Raw genomic sequence first — 14,379 nt, forward strand, 5'->3', positions numbered from 1 at the left:
ATTTACGTTTTGAGTTTCTTTATAACAGAAAGAGCGGACCAGGAGCTGGAGTAGAACTTCATGGTGAGGATTCATGGTTATTGTCAACGGGAAGGGAGGGGGACAATCAAGAGAAAGCGCCAAGCCAACACGATTATACAGTATAGCACTCCCTGTTGTTGACAACGGGAGTGGTAGTGACGCTACATATCCTGTTGTTGACAACGGGAGTGGTAGTGACGCTATATGTCCTGTTGTTGACAACGGGAGTGGTAGTGACGCTACGTGTCCTGTTGTTGACAACGGGAGTGGTAGTGACGCTACGTGTCCTGTTGTTGACAACGGGAGTGGTAGTGACGCTACGTATCCTGTTGTTGACAACGGGAGTGGTAGTGACGCTACATATCCTGTTGTTAACAAGAGTGGTAGTAAAGCTATGTGACCTGTTGTTGACAACGGGAGTTGTAGTGACGCTATATGTCCTGTTGTTGACAACGGGAGTGGTAGTGACGCTACATGTCCTGTTGTTGACAACGGGAGTGGTAGTGACGCTACGTGTCCTGTTGTTGACAACGGGAGTGGTAGTGACGCTACATGTCCTGTTGTTGACAACGGGAGCGGTAGTGAAGTTACGTGCCCTGTTGTTGACAACGGGAGTGGTAATGACGCTACGTGTCCTGTTGTTGACAACGGGAGTGGTAGTGATGCTACGTGTCCTGTTGTTAACAACGGGAGCGGTAGTGAAGCTACGTGTCCTGTTGTTAACAACGGGAGCGGTAGTGAAGCTACGTGTCCTGTTGTTAACAACGGGAGCGGTAGTGAAGCTACGTGTCCTGTTGTTGACAACGGGAGTGGTAATGACGCTACGTGTCCTGTTGTTAACAACGGGAGCGGTAGTGAAGCTACGTGTCCTGTTGTTGACAACGGGAGTGGTAGTGACGCTACATGTCCTGTTGTTGACAACGGGAGTTGTAGTGACGCTATGTGTCCTGTTGTTGACAACGGGAGCGGTAGTGAAGTTACGTGCCCTGTTGTTGACAACGGGAGCGGTAGTGAAGTTACGTGCCCTGTTGTTGACAACGGGAGTTGTAGTGACGCTATGTGTCCTGTTGTTGATAACGGGAGTGGTAGTGAAGTTACGTGCCCTGTTGTTGACAATGGGAGCGGTAGGGAAGTTACGTGCCCTGTTGTTGACAACGGGAGTGGTAGTGAAGTTACGTGCCCTGTTGTTGACAACGGGAGCGGTAGTGAAGTTACGTGCCCTGTTGTTGACAACGGGAGCGGTAGTGAAGTTACGTGTCCTGTTGTTGACAACGGGAGCGGTAGTGAAGTTACGTGCCCTGTTGTTGACAACGGGAGTGGTAGTGAAGTTACGTGTCCTGTTGTTGACAACGGGAGTGGTAGTGAAGTTACGTGCCCTGTTGTTGACAACGGGAGTGGTAGTGAAGTTACGTGCCCTGTTGTTGACAACGGGAGTGATAGTGACGCTACATGTCCTGTTGTTGACAACGGGAGTGGTAGTGAGGCTACATGTCCTGTTGTTGACAACGGGAGTGGTAGTGACGCTACATGTCCTGTTGTTGACAACGGGAGTGGTAGCGATGCTACGTGTCCTGTTTTGAGATTTTTTTTTTTTTGAGATATATACAAGAGTTGTTACATTCTTGTACAGCCACTAGTACGCGTAGCGTTTCGGGCAAGTCCTAAATCCTATGGTCCCTGGAATACGATCCCCTGCCGCGAAGAATCGTTTTTTCATCCAAGTACACATTTTACTGTTGCGTTAAACAGAGGCTACAGTTAAGGATTTGCGCCCAGTAAATCCTCCCCGGCCAGGATACGAACCCATGACATAGCGCTCGCGGAACGCCAGGCGAGTGTCTTACTACACCACTACACTACACCACGGAGACTGTTGTTGACAACGGGAGTGGTAGTGACGCTACGTGTTCTGTTGTTGACAACGGAAGTGGTAGTGACACTACCTATATCCTGTTGTTGACGCAAGAAATAGTGTAAGGGAAGTTACCCATGGGCAAGGGTGGAAAACAGCTGATAGAAATAGCAACATATTTTCAGGGAATTGGATAAAGCCTATTGTCTTTACTTTACGTTATAGGTGAGGGTCTCCGTAAGGTGCCACACATCAAAATCAAAATGTTTATTCAGGTAAAAGTTTATACATAGAAGATGCGTTCCAAACATAATGTTGGATTTATAGATAGAGCTAGTACATACAATACCTAAGGCCCATAATACCCACAACGCTTTTACATTGTCGGTGAAGTCTCCATGAGGCAGCATATGTTGTAGACGAGGTTTCCGTAAGATGTCACACTGTAAATGTGATTTCCATCAAGCATTGCATACTGTAAATGTGAAATTGAAATTGAAATAAGTTTATTGAGGTAAAATACACACAAAGGGATGAGGTAGCCAAGCTATTATCACCCCGTTCGGTACATCGTGTTAATACATACATAGACACACATCACACACAATAAACATATTACCAAACATTCTGAGAGATAAACATATACATTTCCTACTGCAAATATGATTTTGTCAAAGCAGCACGCTGCTTACCATAGAGAACGGCAGCGTGACCCGGGAGCAGAAACGTATCAGGTGCCGCGGCCACAACAACATCAGCTGGTGGTCAAGGGTATACTAGGGTATACAAGGGTATCTGCAAAGCAGTCACCGGGAGGACAAACCCTTCATGCAAACTGCACCTACTATCAAGAAGAAGTATCTGCAACAGTCTTGATATGGATGGGTCGGAGGAAGAAGCGATATTAGCAAGTCTGGCGGAGTTGGAGAGTGAAGGGAGTAGAGGATGCTGCATCAAGAACTGTAAGAACTACACCTTCAGGACTGGCGTTATATATTTCTCAGTGCCTGAGGATCCAGATAGGTAACGTTTGGATTGGTGAAAACATAGTTTAGTAATGAATTGATCTTGCAACATAGAGTTCTTACATTCTTGTAAAGCCACTAGCACGCTTAGCGTTTTGGGCAGGTCCTTAATCCTAATTTTCCCCAGAATACGACTCGCCAAATCGTTTAACAACCAGGTACTCATTTACTGCTTGGTGAACAGAGGCTGCAATTAAGGATTAGCACCCAGTCAATCCTTCCTGGCCAGGATACGAACCCAGGCCAAAGTGCTCGCGAAATATCGGGCGAGTGTTGTTGATTTAGTGGTGACAAGGATGTCAGGTGAGTGCTTTACCACCACACCACGGGTACTGCATGCAAATGATGACACATTATGTAATATTAGAGTTCCTGTTGAAGAGTTTAATAGGTTGGACAGATTCTTTAGTTTTGATCTTTTCATCAGAGGTAGCATGGTGGCTCACCTTCATTTTATTAATGACCTTTTCGACATAATCATTACAGTATCTGTTGTTGACAAGGCCCTGCCTTACTCTATTGAGTTCTTTGTAAACCTACTTCCAACTGGAGCTGTGTGTAAGAGCATGATTAACATAGATGTTGACAACACTTCGCTTATACCGGTCACTACTAGCACTTAAGGCCACATATCTATGTTAGTTCCCTTAGTATAGACTGAAGTATGTAAGTCATCATTTTAATTTGAGACTGTTACATTCAGGAAAAGCAACTTAACCTTCATATACACACTAATATTTTTGCAGACGTGCTGTTTGGCTGAAGCTTCTGAGTGAGTATATATCTGGAAGAAATGAAAGACCTCAGTTGTGGATATGCTCAGATCACTTTCATTCAAGAGATATCACTCACACCAACTCCCAGCCAGAGCTCACACCTTCTGCTCTTCCTCACATCCAAGAATATGCACAGGCTGGTGTGTTATTGTTTTCTGTAATGTACTGGTGCCACTGCAATTATTACATTTTGTTCCTTTTAATCCTTTACATTATCTTTTACATATTTATTGTTTTCCATAGATGTTTAGGATGTCAATCCCAATATGAGGGATCTGTTTACCATTCATATCCAAAGAGATCAGCACAGTTCATCAATGCAAACATTGTTCCCTGCATGAATGCATGATTTACACAGGAGACCTAAATCACAGGAGACCTTTCTCATTTGGTTTCATGGTGTGTTTTGCAAGAAAGATCATGACCATCAAATTAAGAAACACTAAGTGAGGCCAAGTGAAGTTCGGGCTTTGCTGTTGCTTGATAATAATGCACCTGTCTACCCCAGTATCAACACCTTAACCTCACATGATGGCAAGATAATATGTATGACACTTCCTCCTAATACCACCTCTCTTATCTAGCCTATGGACCAGGGTGTTATCTTTGCCACAAAGAAGTTGTACAATGAAATGCTCAAAGAAGTTTTGATGCTTTTGCCGCTTGAGGCAAAACAAAAATGAGGAACTTGGCAGGGATACCAAGACAAAAAAAAAGAACTTGAGAATTTGGAAAACTCTTCCATCATGGAGGCAATTTATAACTGGACCAAAGTGTGGAGTGAAGTAAAGGAATCGACTTTGAAGAATTCCTGGAAGAAAATCCTAACAGCCACAGTAAATGAAGAGGAAGAAGTAGATATGAATTTTGAAGGATTTATAGATGAAATCTATAGAATGTTCAGAAATGCTGGTGAAAGTTTAGAAAGACAGGATGTGGTTGAATGGCTAGAAAGAGATGCTGATTGTCCAGGATATGGTGTGATGAGCAGAAAAAGAGATTCTCCAATCTGTTACTGATGAGGAAGACGAAGATGACAATGAGGAACCAACACCATGGACAACTAAACAGTTTACTCGTGTCGTTTGTTGACGTTAATTAATTTTTCATCCAATTGTACTAATCCAGAAGTTGGAAACATGTATCAGTACTTAAGGAGAACCAAAAAGCTGATCACAAGAGAGGCCAATGAACACAGGAGGCAAGCTAAACTCGATTTTTATTTGGTACTAACAGCAAACAAGGCCCTTCAACCACTGAAGCTTCACAAGGTATCCAAAGACCTTCAACAATTGAAGCTCGAAAAACAGTCCAAGGACTTTCAAATGGTGAAGCTTCACCAGAAAGCCAAGAGCCTTCAACCAGTGAATCTTCAGCAGCAGACAGTCAAAACTGACCTTACCAAGTTTATGTACTGTAATTTTAATGTTGTTAGGTTAGTTTACATAAATTTTCAAGAACTACGGATTTCTAATAATACATTATCAATCAAGAAGACAAACTGTAACAAGGTAAACTGAAGTTTCTGCTTTAAATTACAGTACTGTACTTGCATAGTTTTTAATTATAGTGTGTGGGGAAATTCAAATTACTGTATGTTGGTTGTGATATTAAAATTGAGAATGTTAATTTTTGTACTTAGTAAGAATTCTGTGTATCCAGAATGGGGAAAGGGGGTCCTTCCCATATAGTCTGGATAAGTGAGCTCATACAGTATTACAGTACATTATGTATATACAGCTATGTTACTGATATACGGAGCTATATGGAGTACTGATATCCTAGTATATCCACTAGGGGCCTGACAGCTGAGTGGACAGCGCTTCAGATTCGTAGTCCTGAGGTTCCAGGTTCGATCCCTTGTTGAGGCGGAAACAAGTGGGCAGAGTTTCTTTCACCCTGATGCCTTTGTTCACTTAGCAGTTAATAGGTACCTGGGAGTTAGACAGCTGCCACGTGCTGCTTCCTGAGGGTGTGTAACAAAAAGGAAGCCTGGTCAGGGACCGGGCTGTGGGGACGCTAAGACCCGAAATCCTCTTGAGATGACTCGGGATACGGGATAAGATGTTGTCTACAGTATTTAATAAAGAAATCAAAATATCATTCATCCATTCATTATATCATTCATAATACTGCACAAGACATAAGATCACAAATAAATAAGTACTACCACATTCCAGCACCAATCCACTTCAGCAACCCACTGCTTCATAAGGTCAGGTGTACATTACTATACAGGTGCATACAAATACATTTATTCATTCATTTGAAACAAATCCCAGCCTTGTTCTTTACCATATTGTGTGTTATCTACATTTTCCTATGTCTAACCTATGCTTCAAACAATCCATTCATTCCAGATCTATTATGTTACCAATTAATTGGTTCTGTAAAATAGATGCATTTTACAGGTTAAGTATTATGGTGGTGTCAATAGGTAAATGTGCATGTCATTATACTGTTTTAATGTTGATAATAATGCTGGCCTTGGGGTATTGGCTACTTGATTTACAAGTACTTGAGAGGTTTTTTCCAATGATAGCAAGTCATTGCCAAAGCTACCTATTAACTGTTAGGCACTAGCCCCTTGCTGCTGATCATAAACAACTCCGGGGAGATGCAAATACTGTACTATGTGGCATATGAAGCAGCTTGTCAAGCACACATTATATGATATACAGAGTAGTGTGAGTGTGTAATATATCATTTGTGAATAGCTGATATACTTTGTTCCATAAAATATTTAGTGATCATACTTTATTAAGTCTCTCTCCATTCTATTCAGGTTTCTTATATTGTGATAATTAATAATGTGTTTGCCATTGCAGAAAGTTCAGATAATGACAAGGATGGCACAGAGAATTGGGGAGATGATAACTTAAATTTCACATGTAAGAAGGCATCACTATTTAAGATGAGTATAGAGACTGATGATGGACCAAGACCAATTGATAGTTGTCATCAGCTCCTGGACTCTAGTAAGAGTTGGTGCCTGCATACTGTTTTTCCTTCTAATGGTTTTATCTGCAGATTGTGAGCATTTACAAGTGGTATTAAAATAAAACAAAAAATAATTAAATTTTTATTTACAAAAATTCAAACTAGATTGCAGCAATTAATTTACTATGTTCACTACACTGTATTTTAAAAGCCACTGTTATATAGTGCTTCAAGCATATTTCAAGACTAAAACTGAGCACAGTATATGCAGTGGCTGAGGAGTATATAATTTACAAGCAAAGAAGTTTGTGGAAGAGAAGCTAAGTGTAAGGTAAGTTAGGTAAAGAAAGGGCCTGGTACACTGAAAGTTATGGTTGGAATGGATGAGATAAGTAAAAATGCGTCAAAATTCCTGGAAATTTTGACGCATTTTTACTTATGAAAGTTGGAGCAGTCGATATAGAAAATCTGAGAGGAATTTGAGTATATGGGAAATAGATGAAGGCCAAGTAGATGGTTTAACAAAATGGGCAAGTGTGTGTGTGAGGAATTGAGGATTGAATGAGAACAAGTAGAGATCGAAAATAAGGTGATGTGGAATCATTTTGCTAGGTTGGAATGAATATATATAACTATTTAAATGTAGAGGAACACCAAGTTGAGAGTAGACTATTTGAGATGATGTTTTGCTTGTATGATTTTTTATCACAGAAAGCAGAAGAGTTGAGGTAGGAAAGGTGAGGGATGATGTAAGTCACAAATTATATTGTTTAAATATATTGTTAAGCAAGTGGTGGCAGTGGACTCCATATTACAAGACCTTTAAAGAGAATCTGGGAATACTCGGCATTGTAACCTCACTTGCTAAATTAATACTGTAAAGTTTTTACATTGTGACTTAAATAATCCCTCACCTCTCTAGGTGGAGCTCTCTCATTTTTCCTTGTAAGCAGCTAGTCTTGTATATCTGAATCAGATTTGATTATTCCTCAGCTGACATGATGAGTATTACCAATAGCCATGAAATGGTTCTGGTGACCTACTGCACATATTAGAAAAGTTCCTGTTCTACTCAGTAAGCATACAGCTGTGAAAGAGGAAGGTCATGTATCGAGCTCTTGTCCCCAAGCTCCTGACTCCAACCTTGCCACATTTGAGAAGCCTTACAGGTCAAGGCATCATCCCCACCATTTGGACTGATGGTAAGCGACGGTCTCACTTCATGCAGGTCGGCGTTCAATCCCCGACTGTCCAAGGGGTTGGAGCACCATTCCTTTCTCCCATCCCCACCCCAAATCCTTATCCTGACCCCTTCCAGTGCTATATAGTCGCAATGGCTTGGTGCTTCTCGTGATAGTTCCCTTCCCTTCCAATAAAGTTTTTCTCAACTTGGTGTTTATCTGCTTTATTGTGAGCACTTGTGTACTTCGTTTTACCAATATTACATGACCACTCATGGGAAGCACTTGACACATGATTGTGTGTAGTGGCTTTAGGCATTGTGTGTACTAGCTCCATCTATAAATATAACATTATGTTTGGAATGCATCTTCTATGTAAGTACTTTTACCTGAATAAACATTTGATTTTATTTGATTTGAAGCAGTGGGGCACAGCTGTGCATGGTTGACTGAAGGTATGATAGTGCTCAAGTTATGTGAACCTGTGTAGCTTGAAATATATTATAAGTGGGTGAGGAATTGTTTGAATATCTTTAATCTTCTTTCTGTTACCTCCAAGTTAATACCTCCCCATATCATGAAAGTAGGGTAATGGAGTAATGATCATAAAAAAAATATTCATAACATTATTCTTTTTTTTGGTTATAGGTTTGGATGCTCAGCATGAACAAAATTCATCAGTTAAGATGGAACCACTATCTGAAGTAGAAGACCCTTACACCAGCTTTGTGGATTCAGTTGTAACATCTGAGACCCAGAACACAGCTGAAGGAAAGAGCATCATGTTGAGTGGTGCCAGAAAAGTTAAGATGAATATATCCTCCCAAGTTATGGAAAAGTTCCTTAAGGAAGGAAAATTAGAAAAACAACCAAGTGGTTCATATCGTGTGACGGACAGTGAGTTTAAAGAAATTGAAACTAGCATTAGTGGTGAGGTTAATTCTAGTGAGAATAATAGTGTTGGACGACCTGATCATATTTTACTGTCAGCAGATTCTCATAGTACTCTTGAACCTTCAAACCCAGCAGTTGTTTTCAGAAGAAAAAGGGGTCGGCCAAGAAAAAGGAACCTTCATACCTCAAACAACACAATCACACACAGTTGCCACGAATCATTCATCTAAACTAAGTTCCAGTTCACAGATTGGAAATTTGACGTGCAAGACAAGTTTTCACCACTAGCATATGACAGTACTGAGGACCCTGGAGATGCTGAGACAGACACTGAGAACAAACCAAAAAGGAAAAGAAGATCAAAAATTTTAGATGATTATGTTACAGATTTTAATACGTCTGATGAAGAGGAGGTAAATCTAATGAATAGTTGTTCAAAATTCACACACCGAGGCAGAGGCCGGGGCAGAGGCAGAAAAGTTGAACCACTAGAGTCATTGGATGATGACCTTTTAACCAGCTGTGTTGGAGTTTTTGGAAAGAAGTTTTCATTAAATGAAGACATTTTGGATGAAGACGTGCTTGAAGATATGAGCGAGATTGATGAAGACATTTATTCCCCGTCCATTTCTAATAAATTAAAGTCATTCAATGTTACTAAGCAAGGGTCTGAATTAAAAGAGGGAATAGAAGTAGTGCTTGGGCCAGATGGAAAGACCAAAATACAGATAGTGGATACAGGTGAAACATCAGTAGTCAATGATGAGGAAAGCCTTATTTATCATGTGATCACGACAACGGGAAAGACTACAAATGTTACACCTCTCAAAATTCCCAAGATGTCTAATGATGCAGAAAGTGAAGATGATGACAAAAACCTGCCATCTACTTCTAACACAAAATCTCTTCAAAGTGATGAAGGCAAGGCTGACACAGATGTTGAGTTGGTCGACAGTAAACCCAAGATTTCGTCACGAGGGAGAAGAATAAAGAGCAAGCAGATGATTAGGTAAGTTTTTTTTAGCAGAGCTGAAACATTACTTTTGTTTTTGGTGCTTATCTAATTATTTCATATGAGAAATGTGTTTGTGCTAAATTTGCTGTAATTGTAGTATTATGCAAGTGTTATTCTGTTTGAGTATTACATCACTCCCTAACCCACTCTCACTCTCCCCCTAGTCAAACACCCACACTAATCTGAGTATCTAGTGGGCCATTTTTGGTAAGCAGTATTTGGTAAGCACCTCCCGACCCAATCTCTTGATTGAGTGGGGGAGGTGTTGGTGTTTGTAACACTCTCGTGAGTGGGAAGTACACAAACAAGGGGGTGGGGGTCTTGAAACTGGAATTGACTTAGTAGCCTTGTAGTTTCAGGGGTTAGACTAGATTGACAAAATATCCAAATTTAAGGGGGGTTGCTGAGTGACAATTAAGTCAGTGTTAGAGGCTTTGCAAGAATGTACCATATAATCACCAAAATATGTACTAACACTACCCATTGTGCTTTCTTTTGATAAATAAATGTGTAGCATGTCACAGAACATGTACTGTGACCTCAAAATGCAAGAACCACCACAGTGAAATAGAAAAATAGATTTAGTACTTTTGTTTGTGAGAAATCAAATACGTGTACAGGTAGTCACTTTCCCACAGAGAACAGGGGGCATGTCAGATGGGGGCTCAAATGTTTGTGTGTGTTTCACTTACTTTCTTTGTTATTTTGTAATTCAGTTATTTAATATTTGGTAATTGTAAATAATGTTATATACATTTGATCAAAATGGAGTCTTTATCTTATTTTACATGCTTATTTTAAATGATTTTGGATGTCGGGAATATTGCTTTGCTTATATTGAATGCTAGCACATTTTTCTGTTTTAGTTGGCCATTCACTTACTAGGAGTAACTGTGTCTGACTGTCAACCAGTGGGTCAATTGTGTTATGTCATCAAGTTTAAATAATGTATATAAATGTGTTAGGTGCAATTTTTAAATTATTTCTTCATTAAAAGGTACATTAGTTTGTTCATACTTAAGACCAAACGTATGTTTTTTAACTGTTAGTTATCTTTAATTAATGATTAACATGTGAATTTTCATCTATTCATTTTACAGTAAATAGGTACCCAGGAGTTAGTCAGCTGTTGTGGGGTTGCATCCTTGTGGGTTGGGGGGGGGGAGTTCAACCTTGTTGGGGACCTCAATATAAGCCTAAAATACTGTATGTGTGTGTGTGTTTACTAGTTGTGTTTTTACGGGGGTTGAGGCCACTTTCGGCCCGGCTCAACGAAAGCCGGCCGAAAGTAGTAAACAGGGCCGAAAGTAGTAAACAGTTGATTGACAGTTGAGAGGCGGGCCGTAGCTCTTTCGGCCCGCCTCTCAACTGTCAATCAACTGTTTACTACTTTTTTTTTTTTTTTTTTTTCACACTACACACACACACACACACCCCAGGAAGCAGCCCGTGACAGCTGACTAACTCCCAGGTACCTATTTACTGCTAGGTAACAGGGGCATTCAGGGTGAAAGAAACTTTGCCCATTTGTTTCTGCCTCGTGCGGGAATCAAACCCGCGCCACAGAATTACGAATCCTGCGCGCTATCCACCAGGCTACGAGGCCCCTTGTGTGTGTGTGTGTGTGTAATTACCTAAGTGTAGTTACAGGATGAGAGCTACGCTCGTGGTGTCCCGTCTTCCCAGCACTCTTTGTCATATAACGCTTTGAAACTACTGACGGTCTTGGCCTCCACCACCTTCTCACTTAACTTGTTCCAACCGTCTACCACTCTATTTGCGAAGGTGAATTTTCTTATATTTCTTTGGCATCTGTGTTTAGCTAGTTTAAATCTATGACCTCTTGTTCTTGAAGTGCCAGGTCTCAGGAATCCTTCCCTGTCGATTTTATCAATTCCTGTTACTATTTTGTACGTAGTGATCATATCACCTCTTTTTCTTCTGTCTTCTAGTTTTGGCATGTTTAATGCTTCCAACCTCTCCTCGTAGCTCTTGCCCTTCAGTTCTGGGAGCCACTTCGTAGCATGTCTTTGCACCTTTTCCAGTTTGTTGATGTGCTTCTTAAGATATGGGCACCACACAACAACTGCATATTCTAGCTAGTGTGTGTGTGTGTGTATATATATATCCGGTATATATTTGTCCGGTCCGTGATGGTCAAGTGGATTAAGGCGTCTTGTACATACCAGTTGCATTGCTTCTGGGAGTATGGGTTCGAGTCACTTCTGGGGTGTGAGTTTTCAGTTGCATATTGTCCTGAGGACCATTCAGGCTTGTTCGCGTATATATATATATATAGTATATATATATTATATATATATATATATATATATATATATATATATATAATGTATGTATGTATGTATGTATGTATGTTAGGCTTAACATATATAAGCTTAACAGGTTAAAAATGAGATACAGGTTTTGTCAGGGAGAGGTTGCCTTGCCCCCAACAAAACAAATGATTAATTATATAAATAATTTTATTACAGGACTTATAACCAACAAGTGGCATCTCTGCAGCAGAGGTATTGCCGTGCTGTCCAAGAACTACGAAAAAAACCAAGAGTGTATACACTGGCAGACCTTGTATACGGTGCATCAAGATTTCTGACAGAAGATCAGCTAATATTTTTTACACTACAACTTAAATCTGGTTGTAATAATGTGCAAGGCATCAGGTATATATATACATTATTTCAGTTTACTTTCCCTGGAGTCATTTACATATTTAATTGCACATTTTCGTTCATCATAAAATCAATATAAAATGTTTTATACAGGAACCTTTAAAATATTTAGGTAGCAAATGTGAGATTTTGAATAGCTTTATTTGAAAACTAAAATAAACACAGTGGAGCAAGATCAGATGGCTTGAGACAGGTGATGCAGGAACAAGAATGGAGAAAATAGCTTAAGGGGAGGATTAAGGCCTTCTTACAAACTGAGGAGGAAGAGGGAGAGGAACCAGATTTACATTTCTGAGAGAGAGAGAGATGTGCTAGTTTCAAAGTAGTTTACTGTATTATAAAGTCTATTGTCTCAGATTCAGGCAGGGAGTAAGAATGAGAGCAGGTGAACCGAGGATGGTTTGGAGGGAATGAACATCAGCCTAGATGATCATAGGCTGAAGAGCCAAAAGACAGGGAAGGGCTGATGAGGAAGGTGGAGCTGAGAGCCAGAAGGGTTTACCACAGATATTATCTCCCCTCCAGGGGTTCCTGGTACCCCTAACTCCACTGCTTTCTTGATCTGGAATGACGTTCCTTTTGTCTCGCTTCTTTTTCCAGTTCAGTGTCCATTCCACGGCTGCCCATACCTTTGAGTAAATGTTATGCCCTCTGTTCCATCCCCCCCCCCCCCCCACACATTCCAACTTTTCTTCCCATCCTAAACCTCGGAGACTCATTACTGGAGCCTGTGCTATTTTATGGTAATTTTTAACTGTTGGTATGCCCTCTGGGGCATGCCAACAGTGGTCCATTGTCTCTCCTGAATGCTGGTGCCCTCAAATGAACTTGTAGACACTGCTGCTAAGGATGCCATTCATGCTGCAACATTTTTCCAAAAAATTCTTATTTGAATTTCTACCTAGCCATTCATTCATTCTGCAATTTTGGCAGGATAATTGGGCTGGTGTTTATTTTATGAGTGTTCTTAATAGAAAGTTGGTTATACTGTATTCATGTTTGTATTTAATGTTACTACGATGACATTTTTATTTTATTTCAGATTCAGTGTGCGTGAGAAAATGCTGGCATTGGCTTTCTACATACAAAGTCCAGCATTATACAAGTGGATGAGGGTAATTTTTCACTTGCCCACAAAGCTAATCCTAGAAAGATGGTTAGAAAGTATTGCTAAAAGTGATCCGGATGCAGTAAAACGACTTATATATCATGTTTATACAAGATATGTATTTAGGTCGTAATAGTACTTGAATTAATTCAAGATAATTTTTTGCCAAAATTGTTATATATAGGCAATTACAGTATCAAAATAATGTTAATGTTTAAAAATATCAATGAGTAGTAAAGTATACTGGTATGATATTTGAGTTTTATTTCAATTAATCCACAAAGAATGGAAATTATGTGGCAAAATTATATTTCATATTCCCCTATGAACAAACAATTATAGTGTAGTCCAGACCAGATTCTGGGAGTTCTACTCCCCAAGCCCAGCCTGGGGCTAGGTTTGGCTTTTGATAACTCAGTCCAAGAGGCAGATGTTTGAGCAACCCACAGGCCCAGTCCCTACAACCCGATTGGTCTGGCACTTCTTACAAAACTATACAACTGAAATGCACACTTCTCAGGCCAAATTTCTTCACCCACTTCATAAAAAAAAAATGTGGGTGATGTATGGATTTGCTTATGTGGGCCTTAGATTGTCATGACATTCAAGAAGACCTGGATAAAATAAAGTGTATGGAGCACCACTTGGCAAGTGTTATTTGATGCGAATAAATGCCATGTTATGGAATGTGGAATAGGAGAAAATAGATCACTCACGACCTACAAATTACGTGAAAAAGCTTTAAAAAAATTCTCAGAGAGATCTAGGAGTGGTTCTAGATAGAAAACTACCACCTGAGGACCACATAAGAACATTGTGCATGGAGTCTATGCTATGCTTTCCAATTTCAGAATTGCTTTTAAATACATGGATGATG

General features: G+C 40.1%; 1 pseudogene; it reads left to right on the top strand.

Moving 5' to 3' along the window:
- The first annotated feature begins 2,586 nt into the window (after positions 1-2,586).
- LOC138372729 (uncharacterized) lies at positions 2,587-13,754 on the top strand (annotated as a pseudogene).
- Positions 13,755-14,379: the final 625 nt, after the last annotated feature.

Source organism: Procambarus clarkii, chromosome 39 (assembly GCF_040958095.1).
Source record: "Procambarus clarkii isolate CNS0578487 chromosome 39, FALCON_Pclarkii_2.0, whole genome shotgun sequence".
Taxonomy (NCBI): domain Eukaryota; kingdom Metazoa; phylum Arthropoda; class Malacostraca; order Decapoda; family Cambaridae; genus Procambarus; species Procambarus clarkii.